We start from the raw sequence: 12,021 nt of genomic DNA, 5'->3' as shown, positions 1-12,021 counted from the left end.
ATTATTATTACTATTATTGATGGATCCTCTGCATGTGCGTTTTTGTTTGATTTCTTTGGTCCATTTTTTGGGGTTCGTCTTTGTTCATTTGTCTATAGTATTTATACTGTTCAGTAAAATATACAATTCAATTTTCAATTTATTTTCATTTATATAGCGCCAAATCACAGAGTTGCCTCAAAGTGCTTCACACAGGTAAGGTCTAACCTTACCAACCCCCAAAGCAACAGTGGTAAGGAAAAACTCCCTCTGAGGAAGAAACCTCAAGCAGACCAGACTGAAGGGGTGACCCTCTGCTTGGGCCATGCTACAAACATAAATTACAGAACAATTCACGGACAAATATACAAGAAATGCTATTGGCGCACAGGACAGGAAGATCGCCAACACGAATACAACTCCCATCTCTGGATGGAGCTGCACTTTAAACAAAGAGAAAAAACAGAATCAGGCATCAGAAAGACAAAAAAATACTGTATAATTTGCCAGCATTAAACAACAAGAAAAACAGAGAAATACTAAGGTGATCATTGGCCACTAGCCCTAAACTTCACTAAAAGACCCAGAATTTAGGTAAAGTTGAGGCCGCAGCCCGCTCCTATTACTAATAAATGAATTAAAAGAGTAAAAAGCATAAAACAAAACTGTACCAGTATGCTAGCCATATGAAAAGGAAAATAAGTGCGTCTTAAGTCTGGACTTGAAAATCTCCACAGAATCTGTCTGTTTTATTGATGCAGGGAGCTCATTCCACAGAAGAGGGGCACGATAAGAGAAAGCTCTGTGACCCGCAGACTTCTTATTCACCTTAGGGACACAAAGTAGTCCTGTACCCTGACAACGTAAAGCCCGGGCTGGTACGTAAGGTTTAATTAGGTCAGCTAGGTAGGGAGGTGCCAGTCCATGATTAATTTTATAGGTTAGTAGCAGAACCTTAAACTCTGATCTCACTGGGACAGGAAGCCAGTGAAGAGATGCCAAAATGGGTGTAATGTGGTCGAACTTTCTGCTTCATGTCAAAAGTGTGGCTGCAGCATTTTGAACAAATTGGAGACCCCTAATGCTAGACTGTGATAAACCAGAAAATAGAACATTGCAGTAGTCCAATCTAGAAGAGATAAATGCATGGATCAGGGTCTCAGCATCAGCCATAGACAGGATGGGACGAATCTTCACTATATTTCGCAGGTGGAAGAAAGCAGTCCTAGTAATATTTCTAATGTGGAAGCCAAAGGACAACGAAGGATCAAAAATTACCCCAAGGTTCCTCACTTTGTCAGTGTGATGTATGACACACGAGCCGAGGCTGAGCATTAACTGGTCAAATTGATGCCGATGTCTCACTGGACCAAGAACCATCATTTCAGTCTTATCAGAGTTTAAAAGTAGGAAGTTTCTAGACATCCAACTTCTCACTGCTGCAAGGCAATCTTCTAAGGATTTTATGTGAACGAGATTACCAGCAGTTATCGGCATGTATAACTGAGTATCATCTGCATAGCAGTGAAAGGTAATCCCTAAACGCCGCAATATGAGCCCAAGGGGTGCTATATAATGGGAGAAAAGCAGGGGGCTTAAGACAGCCCCCTGTGGAACCCCAAATTTCATGTCACTAAGGTTAGAGGTAGTGTTACTGTACAAAACACAGTGAGAACGACTGGTCAAGTATGACGTCAGCCATGCAAGGGCACTCCCAGTAATCCCAAAATGATTTTCCAGCCTATCAAGTAGAATATGATGATCCACTGTATCAAATGCAGCACTGAGATCTAACAGCAACAGAACCGTAGTGGTGTCCGAATCCATTGTAAGCAGAAGATCATTTACCACTTTAGTGAGAGCTGTCTCTGTGGAATGATATTTTCTAAAAGCAGACTGCAGTGGCTCAAAGAGATTATTCTCAGTAAAATAGTCTACGAGCTGCCGTGACACCACTTTTTCCAGAATTTTAGAGAAAAATGATAGATTTGATATCGGCCGCTAGTTTGTCAAGATTAGGGTCAAGATTAGGTTTCTTAAGTAATGGTTTAATCACTGCAGATTTGAAACATTTAGGAACAGATCCAGAAGTTAAAGAAAGATTAATAATTTCCAGCACAGTCAGCCCAAGAGTGGGCCACAGGTCCTTAACTCATTGAGTGCCATTGACGCTTAAACGCGTCTTTTCAGATAGTAACGCTCAGCGCCAGAGACGCGTTATCACACCAATTACATTTTTTATGGGGGGGGGGGGGGGGGGGGTAATCAGCTGATCTAGCTTGTGTAAAAAATCAGAGTTGTAATCACAAGGGAACCCATTCTGTGGGTGGTAGCAGTGTGAGTGTGGACCGGAGCGCGGCTCGCTCTCCACCGTTGTGCGGACGTCTTACAGTTGTACCGCTCCTAATCCGAATGGTTTCCACCTGGCTGTCGCCCGGTGTCTGTCAAACTGTGATGCAGTCGCGCTGCTCCAGTCGTTCCGTCTTTTTCCTTGGAATGAAAAAACGCTGAGCGCACGACACACACCTCACACAAAGGCTGCCTACAAGCAAATGACGCAATCGACAGGCTCATGCAAGCACACGTGATTCAAATCCATCAGGTTTTTGAAAAAAATAAAAAGGTCCGATACGCGGGAGCCAGAGGGAAAAGACGCGCCACCGAGAGAAGAGACAGACGGAGTCCCTCCCCTAATGATTTTTTTTTTTTTTTGGTGCATTATACAATAGGATCACTTTTCATAATGTTTGAGATGTCACTGAAACAAAAACAATTATAATCAAAGACATTTTCTCCTTGACATGTTACTTGTCACAAAAAGCCAATTTTCTCAGTTTTTTGTCAGAAATCAGCATTTTTAGTAATACCCACCCATGTTCTGCAGACAATTACTAAAGAATGGAAAGAGGTACAAACAAACATTTTTTTTCTGATGATAAACGAAAGTCTGAAGTTTCTTTTGGTATGTTTGTTGTTGACATGGACATAGAACTCAATTTTCTATGGGTCTTTAAAAACACTCAAATGCTGAAAAATCCTGGCACTGGGATGTTCAGAACTTTGAAAATGGCTGGCACTCAATGAGTTAAACAGTTTTGTTGGTATAGGATCAAATAAACAGGTTGTGCTTTTTGTTGACATTACGAGTTTTGTCAGCATGCCTAGTGAGATACTATCAAATTCTGTAAATCTAGGTAATACCTCAGTAGTGGCGCCCACCTCAATAGCAGGGTGTAGTGGCTGGGTTAAGGCATGCCGGGATATGTTTAACCTGATGTCTTCTATTTTCTTCCCAAAGTAATCCAGGAAATCTTGTGCTGTAAAAGGAGAGCGAACTACAGGTGGTTGTCCATGTATAAGTGTTGCCACCGTGTCAAACAAGAACTTTGAGTTATGCTTGTTTTTGTTGATCAAATCAGAGTAGTAAGTCCACTTTGTAGCCAATAATGTATGCTTATAGTCTAAGATAGCATCACGCCACGCAAGGTGAAATACTTCTAATTTTGAACGACGCCATTTCTGTTCTAGACCTCTTGCTTTATGCTTGAGGTCACACAGATAATCATTGAACCAAGGTGACTGTGATTTGGGGGAGCGCGGTTTTAACACAGGGGGTGCAATCATGTCGAGTGTAGTTTTGAGCACTGAGTTTAAACTATCCACAAGTCTGTCTACTGACTGGGTATTTGTCAAATGTGAAGCTAAGACATCAGGCAGTCTAGCTTCAAGTTCAGTCTTAGTTGAGGAGTTGATGCATCACCGTAATGATATATAAGGTTGTTGTTCCACTAAACACGGCAGCGAAACTGTAAACTTAATAAGTGAGTGATCAGACACCACTGATGTAAAAGGCATGATGTCTATATTCGTGACAGCAATACCATGTGCGAGAACCAGATCCAGGGTATTTCCACTAATGTGTGTTGAATCCCGAATGCACTGCCGAAATCCTAATACATCCACAGTTTCCATAAATGATTTGCAGAGGGGATCAGAAGGCTTATTTATATGAATGTTAAAGTCACCAATAATCAGAATATTATCTACACTAGTTGACAAGTTAGAGATGAATGCACCAAATTCATCTAAGAATTCAGAATATGGGCCAGGGGGCCTGACAAAGTAATACGACTGATTTTTATTCTTCTGACCTTGGCAATGTGTAATATCCTGAGCAGAGCGGAGAATCAGATGCTCAAACGAGTGATATTTGTAACCCCCAGGTAATAAGCTAAACCTAGATTTATAAATAAGAGCAACACCCCTGCCTTGCTTCACATCACGAGGGACGTGACTAAATGTATATGCTGGTGGGCAGGCCTCATTTAAGGGGAGGACAACTGTAGGTTTAAGCCAGGTTTCACATAGCCCAATCATATCTAAGTGATGATCAATAATTAGATCATTGATCAACAATGATTTTGAGGACAGTGATCTTATGTTAATGAGACCCAGTCTAAGGACCTCAGTGGGGTTAACAGTTGAACTGTTTGGGTTTAGGGGTGGTTCCAGAGTAGCATATATAAGATGCCTAGAAGTAGATTTAGGTTTAAGACATTCCATGCGCGTTTTAGGTAGCAGACACGAAATCTTTGCTATTGCTGGAACAACCACTGGCCATTCTCAATTTCAACATCATCCAATATAGTAATGGGTATTAAGTTTGGAAAGCATATCCCTCTATGATTTTTATGGACACGAATACGGAAGCAGGTCAAAGTCTCAACTTGTTGAAATTCCCTCCACGGCAAATAAACGGCACTATCACCATAGTGGATTTTCTGCACTAAATTCCCCGCTAAGCTAATGGATTCCACACCCACATTTGTCGTAAGCCTTGCAGGGTCTATAATCACCTGCTCCATGGCCTGCTGTAGATTCCTAATGTTACCCTCCCTGTAGAGCTCTATCTATGTTCGCAGACAAGATGGCGGCACCTTCCCCAGTAGAGTGGAGGCCGTCCAGCATCAGCAAGCCACGGCGGCCGCAACACAAAAGCCAGTTATCAATAAAGCTAAAGCCTTGCTGTCTACAAAACTGCGCCAGCCACCTATTTAATGATGTCAGCCTGCTAAACGCCTCATCAGTACCCCGGGAGGGGAGGGGACCAGAGACTATTAATCGATACCGACACATCTTTCTGGCAAGGTCACAAGTCCTCTCTAGGTCCATTTTTGTGACCTCCGAGTGCTTCATCCTGATATCATTGGTGCCAACATGAATAACTATGTGACTATATCTCATGTCATGTTCCTTCGTCTGTCTTCCCTTCTGCAGCGTCAGCACCCTAAGATGAGATGCAATGTTAGGAGCTCTGGCCCCAGGAATACATTTAACGTCAGCCGGCGTCTGTAACCTGACTTTGCGGGTGACAGAATCCCCTATCACTAAAGTCCGGTGTTTCGGCCTGGAGACAGGAGTGGAAGTCACTTGTGGGCTCAGAGAAGTCACATCTGGCAAATCCAAGGGGGAGAAACAATTCACAGTTTGCACTGGCGAGTGTGATTGGAGTGCCACAACCGGGCACTAAGCCCTATGTGGCTTCCTCTGCCGAGCCACAGTCTGAAAGCAGTCCTCCACAGCCGGCGTTTCTAAGCTGATGCTAATGGGCTTGCTTGCCGGCCCAAGAGTAACCTCATCTGGAGTGCCCGTAACATCTTACTCCACTGAGCTAAAAAGCTGCTCTAACTTACGGACATGGCTCTCTAAGAGAGCCACCCTATCTTCCAACATCAAGCAGGATTTACAGAGGGTGTAAAGTAGAATTAGTAGTGTACTTTGTGCACTAAGAAATTCAAGAATGTAGCCAAGCAAACACGAGCTAACCAATAATGGAAAGCTAACCACTCCTAAGGCTTACACAGACGTAAATAAATTAATTAAAATTCACAGCAGTTACACTGAAAAACTAACAGAAGTATTAAACAGGTAAAAAAATCAGCAGCTATAAAATACACTAAACAGTTAACTAACAGGAGTGTAAAAAAAATGAAATGAAAAAATGATGACGGGGGTCCGAAATAGCTAACGCAAGATAACTGCTAGTGAAAAACTAGCCGCTCCTAAGATTTTACACAGTAAAATACACTCAACAAAAATATAAACGCAACACTTTTGGTTATGCTCCCATTTTGTATGAGATGAACTCAAAGATCTAAAACTTTTTCCACATACACAATATCACCATTTCCTTCAAATATTGTTCACAAACCAGTCTAAATCTGTGATAGTGAGCACTTCTCCTTTGCTGAGATAATCCATCCCACCTCACAGGTGTGCCATACCAAGATGCTGATTAGACACCATGATTAGTGCACAGGTGTGCCTTAGACTGCCCACAATAAAAGGCCACTCTGAAAGGTGCAGTTTTGTTTTATTGGGGGGGATACCAGTCAGTATCTGGTGTGACCACCATTTGCCTCATGCAGTGCAACACATCTCCTTCGCATAGAGTTGATCAGGTTGTCAATTGTGGCCTGTGGAATGTTGGTCCACTCCTCTTCAATGGCTGTGCGAAGTTGCTGTATATTGGCAGGAACTGGTACACGCTGTCGTATATGCCGGTCCAGAGCATCCCAAACATGCTCAATGGGTGACATGTCCGGTGAGTATGCCGGCCATGCAAGAACTGGGACATTTTCAGCTTCCAAGAATTGTGTACAGATCCTTGCAACATGGGGCCGTGCATTATCCTGCTGCAACATGAGGTGATGTTCTTGGATGGCACAACAATGGGCCTCAGGATCTCGTCACGGTATCTCTGTGCATTCAAAATACCATCAATAAAATGCACCTGTGTTCTTCGTCCATAACAGACGCCTGCCCATACCATAATCCCACCGCCACCATGGGCAACTCGATCCACAACATTGACATCAGAAAACCGCTCACCCACACGACGCCACACACGCTGTCTGCTATCTGCCCTGAACAGTGTGAACCGGGATTCATCCGTGAAGAGAACACCTCTCCAACGTGCCAAACGCCAGTGAATGTGAGCATTTGCCCACTCAAGTCGGTTACGACGACGAACTGGAGTCAGGTCGAGACCCCGATGAGGATGACGAGCATGCAGATGAGCTTCCCTGAGATGGTTTCTGACAGTTTGTGCAGAAATTCTTTGGTTATGCAAACCGATTGTTTCAGCAGCTGTCCGAGTGGCTGGTCTCAGACGATCTTGGAGGTGAACATGCTGGATGTGGAGGTCCTGGGCTGGTGTGGTTACACGTGGTCTGCGGTTGTGAGGCTGGTTGTATGTACTGCCAAATTCTCTGAAACGCCTTTGGAGACGGCTTATGGTATAGAAATGAACATTCAATACACGAGCAACAGCTCTGGTTGACATTCCTGCTGTCAGCATGCCAATTGCATGCTCCCTCAAATATTGCGACATCTGTGGCATTGTGCTGTGTGATAAAACTGCACCTTTCAGAGTGGCCTTTTATTGTGGGCAGTCTAAGGCACACCTGTGCACTAATCATGGTGTCTAATTAGCATCTTGGTATAGCACACCTGTGAGGTGGGATGGATTATCTCAGCAAAGGAGAAGTGCTCACTATCACAGATTTAGACTGGTTTGTGAACAATATTTGAGGGAAATGGTGATATTGTGTATGTGGAAAAAGGTTTAGATCTTTGAGTTCATCTCATACAAAATGGGAGCAAAACCAAAAGTGTTGCGTTTATATTTTTGTTGTGTAATTACTTAAAATTCACAGCAGTTCAACTGAAAAACGAACAGAAGTATTAAACGGGTAAAAAAAAAAAAAAAAAAAAAACAGCTGTAAAAAGTAACGACGGCGAGGGGAGGGGTTGAACTAGCTAGCAAAAGCTAACCGCTAGCGAATGCTAACCACTAGTGAATGCTAACCGCTAGCGATTCACAACAGGACTGTTGTTAAATAACGTTCAGAGTAGATACAATTAATAACCAGAACAGAAATAAAAGAAGCGTATACAACCGTGTGAAGTTCAGAGTGGTGTCACAGCAACAAACAATCCGTCAGAAGCAAGTTGCCAGAGCAGTATAGATCTATACTGAAAATAAAATAAAATAAAAGAAGGGAAGGAGAAGCATTTTCTATGAACTGGGGATGGACAACGAATGGACAGATACTTTGCCATGACATCGGACCATTGGTTCAGATGAACGGTCAACCAATTACTGGCCTGGTTGATTATTGGATGAGATTTTTATGATAGTCAGTACTGTTTTTTTACTGATTACTGACACAGAGCATTATTTAATAATGTGCTGTGTGTCTGTCTGTCGTCATTATCAGTGGTATTCAGCAATGCGCTACACTGCCTGTCACTAATTATCAACACTGAAGTGAATCCTGCCACACAATAACTGGAGCAACACAAGTAAGTGAGCGGAACGTGTTCTAAGTTGTAAGGTTCACTATGATACAGTTAATGAATTAACTGCATCATAGTGAGCCTTAGAACTTTTCAGCCTACCCTCGTATAAGGCAGCAGGTATTGCCAAAGTTGCAATAAACAGCACAATCATCAAACTGAAGTTAAAAAAAGTCATCTTCTATTTCAATTATGACAAGTAGGATGAGTTTGCATAAGTAATAGACTTTGTTGCAGTGATATACAGATAAAGGTGCCCTCAGATTTTATGCACTAATAGCGCAGCCAACTGTGGATTCAGACTTAACAGCTTCCTGTGGAAATAACAAAGCAACACACCCTCTGTGCTCTGAGCTTTTCTCCTTTTACAATCTTAATCGGGCTGTGTCTAACGTCTTGATGCATGAGATTCTGTAATGATGAACTGTGGGGAAAAACATGCTAGTATTGGTAAGCAGAAATGCCAACATCTGAACCATACAATTTTGATAGATTGGTGGGGGGGTGAAATTCTTGATTCCTATTCCCACTGGAAGGAAGATGTGCTAATAAAACAGATGATCCATTTGGGCAGACTTGCTGTTTCCTCCAGTACTGACACCAGGATGGAAGCAAAGGCCACAAAAACTCAAGATCAGACACTGAGTTTAGTCACACAGCAGCATGGCCTCATTTCCAAGCAAGTCACTCTCCATCTCACAAAGAGCATCATCAGCTCTACAAATCAATGTGTCTGGTGAGCTTGACTCCTGTACAGTGAAACTCAAAACCACAGAAAGACTGCAGTAGACCATGCACAAATGCACATAGACTCAGCACAGGTGCACATCCACATTCATATTGTGCATGTGGTACACAATAGCACAGTATATATACAGATGCATTTGTTCCCACAGTGGTCGCACATGACAGAATTATGAAAATGAATTCAGAATATAATCATTTATGAACTCTGAGCTGCAAAGTCAAGTATATAAAACTAAATCATACTGAAACTGTAAGGTGATCAGCACAAAAGTGAACAGGTACTTCCATAATTTGTTTCAGTCAAGCGCGCACACAAAAAAAAAAGAGATTCTCAAATGCAAGAGTTTGTTCCTTTTCAGGTTTGAAACTAGGGATGCACAGTTATATGGGAAAGCATCTTATCAGCCAATAAACCTTAAAAGGATAATTATTGGGATCTGCAGATATGAAAATTTATGGCGATGAAATTGCCCGATAAGGTGACAGACTGAATGCTGCATGTGTACTTTTCCCTTTAAGACCAAGTGCGATGTTGGCAGGTTGTCATCATTTTTAAGACATGTCAATCAATCAATCAATTTTTTTATATAGCGCCAAATCACAACAAACAGTTGCCCCATGATCAGTTGGGGAATCCGAAATGCATTATGGGAAGTGTGGTTCGTTTTAGTTTTAGTGCTTTAAGCCCTCAGAACCCATTTATGTTTCATTTCAGACCATGGGTAAAGACATGGCCGAGGGGAGTGACTTGAAGCAGCAACAACTGAATCATTCAGGAGTGCACAACGAGGAATATTGAGAGCACAACCACCCACAGTGCTTCTGTATTGTATTATAATGTAATCGCTTATGTGCAATTACATTATCTCTCTCTCTGTGTGTGTACAAAATATCTCAGGAGCAGCTGATCAAATTTTCACCAACTTGGTGGGAACACTCCCTGAGTGAGTGCTTTAAGGGTTGTGATGGTCAAAGGTGGATCCAACTACATGTAGCACAACCACATGCTACCAAACCTGGCCTGTAGTCAAGGAGGGCATGCTGATTGATACCTTTGCTTTCCATGAAGGTTAAGGTCCAAGTCTCTGCAGCCCTGTGGCTTCCTGTCTTATAACACGGTTATGAGACTTGGATTCTAACCAGCAACCAAACGTAATGACTGGATGGCTTTGCAGCTAGGGTTCTCCGAAGGATCTTGGGTACCACCAAAATGATTGCACCACATGAGCAGTTACTACAGGAGACTCAGATGAAGGCAAGAGGCATATTACATGCATGACACTTTTGTCATATGAGACACAATGGTCATGTGATGCATTTTTCTGAGCATGAACCAACATACAGGTGCCCAGTGCTGAGAACCTGAGCCATTTAAAAGGGGCAGGAGGAAACCCCATGTATTACATGGCTGCTACAGAACATAACATTCAGGATGGAGTGGTGGTTTGTCTGGATGGTTGCTATGCTAGTAAGAACACAGGAGGGCAAGTTCTCAGCTATCACTTGACCAGTTAAGTAACTTCAAACAAACTGCAATCTTACATTACAAATAAGGTGGTTTCAACATGTCTGAAATAACCTTCACATGTACTGGATTACAAAATAAGGCATTATCTGTTTCTGCACTGCTTTAACATCATGAATGCATTGGTAAACTGGATTAACTAAATTAACCTGGTATCAATTTGTCAATAGGTTTTGAACAATTACCTTTGCACTTTTTAAGAATCTCACATAAACAGATCACTGAATTTAGATGGATTTAATTTTGAGATCAAATCTAAAAACACAGACTCTCTTTAGATGTGACTGGTGATGAGATGTGATGGTAAACTGTGGCAACAAACTCTGCAGAGCAATCACAGGAAATACACAAAATTCACACATTTCAGGCTGCAAGTCACCTGACAGTCAAGACACTTTGCATCTTTTCTCTTAGGGAACATTTTGTGCACATCCGGGCAGATAAACAATTATAACATATTACTCACTTCATCTTTAAACTCCTGACCGTGTACTAGTAATCCATTATAACATAATGTGACCAAGTTAATAAAACAGACTTAAAAGCGTTTGTGGTTTTGAGTTACTCGAATTTATGACGTCACGATAGACAGCTTCAGTCTTTAATATTCGTCTCCGTCCTATTTTACGCAAATGGTCTTGCAAGCTATTACTAAAAAGTTATTATATTTCAGGTAAATAAAGAAGTAGTCATAAGGATTCGCTCAACTTTGCCTCAGTACCCTAACGTGAACTTACCGGTAAGCGCTTAAAAAACGCTTTTGCTAGCTCTTTCAGCAGAAGCGCTGTTTATAATCTGCATATTTAACTGAACACAAGAGAACCGTTCATTACTTACCACTCTAGCTAAAAATTCAGATAAATATCCATTTATTTGAGGAAAGCTACCTCCCCTCAGAAGAGTGTGTTAGCAGCGACCTAATGCTCTTTCTCCATTTCAGCCGCAGTGACTAAGTGCTGCTGTGCTGTTGGACACGCCCCCGACGTACCACGCAGGAAACGTCATCACGTACGTACGCTCGTCAATGTTTTCAAACTTCCAAATAATGTTATTCACGTGATTTCTCTAGCAGTAAATAAATAAATAAAAATACAATTATATTATATTATATTTATTCTATATATTCTATATATCCGGAGTCGCGATCCGACTCCGGATAAAGCGGAAGAAAATGGATGGATGGATGGATGGATATTGTATATTTTATTTTTCCATTAGGCAATTAGAGGGCACTCCACAATAGAAATAAATGTTTCCGCTTGATTTTACTGCTTTGTTTTATGTATTTTATGTTCTGTCGTGTTGAGGCAACCCCCCGCCCCACGACGGAGTTTTAGGGCCATGTACATTGAATTTCTTTCTTTCTTTTTTTTTTTTTTTCTTTTTTTTTTGGACTTCGAGAATAAAGT

The 12,021-nt window shown here is 41.8% G+C and overlaps 1 protein-coding gene across 2 annotated transcripts in view; it reads right to left on the bottom strand.

Moving 5' to 3' along the window:
• Positions 1-11,544, bottom strand: part of LOC117517162 (inositol polyphosphate-4-phosphatase type I A-like) — a 114,093-nt gene extending 102,549 nt beyond the window's left edge. The window contains exon 1 of one of the 2 annotated variants that reach the window (XM_034178088.1): positions 11,450-11,544. The gene's annotated coding sequence lies outside the window, so the exon portion shown is untranslated. The remainder of the gene's footprint in view (positions 1-11,449) is intronic. The other variant, XM_034178096.1, reaches the window with a different exon arrangement.
• Between the last annotated feature and the right edge of the window lie 477 nt (positions 11,545-12,021).

Source organism: Thalassophryne amazonica, chromosome 1 (genome assembly GCF_902500255.1).
Source record: "Thalassophryne amazonica chromosome 1, fThaAma1.1, whole genome shotgun sequence".
Taxonomy (NCBI): domain Eukaryota; kingdom Metazoa; phylum Chordata; class Actinopteri; order Batrachoidiformes; family Batrachoididae; genus Thalassophryne; species Thalassophryne amazonica.
The sequence above is the reverse complement of the archived record's forward strand: the minus strand, read 5'-3'. Positions and strand labels throughout refer to the sequence as shown.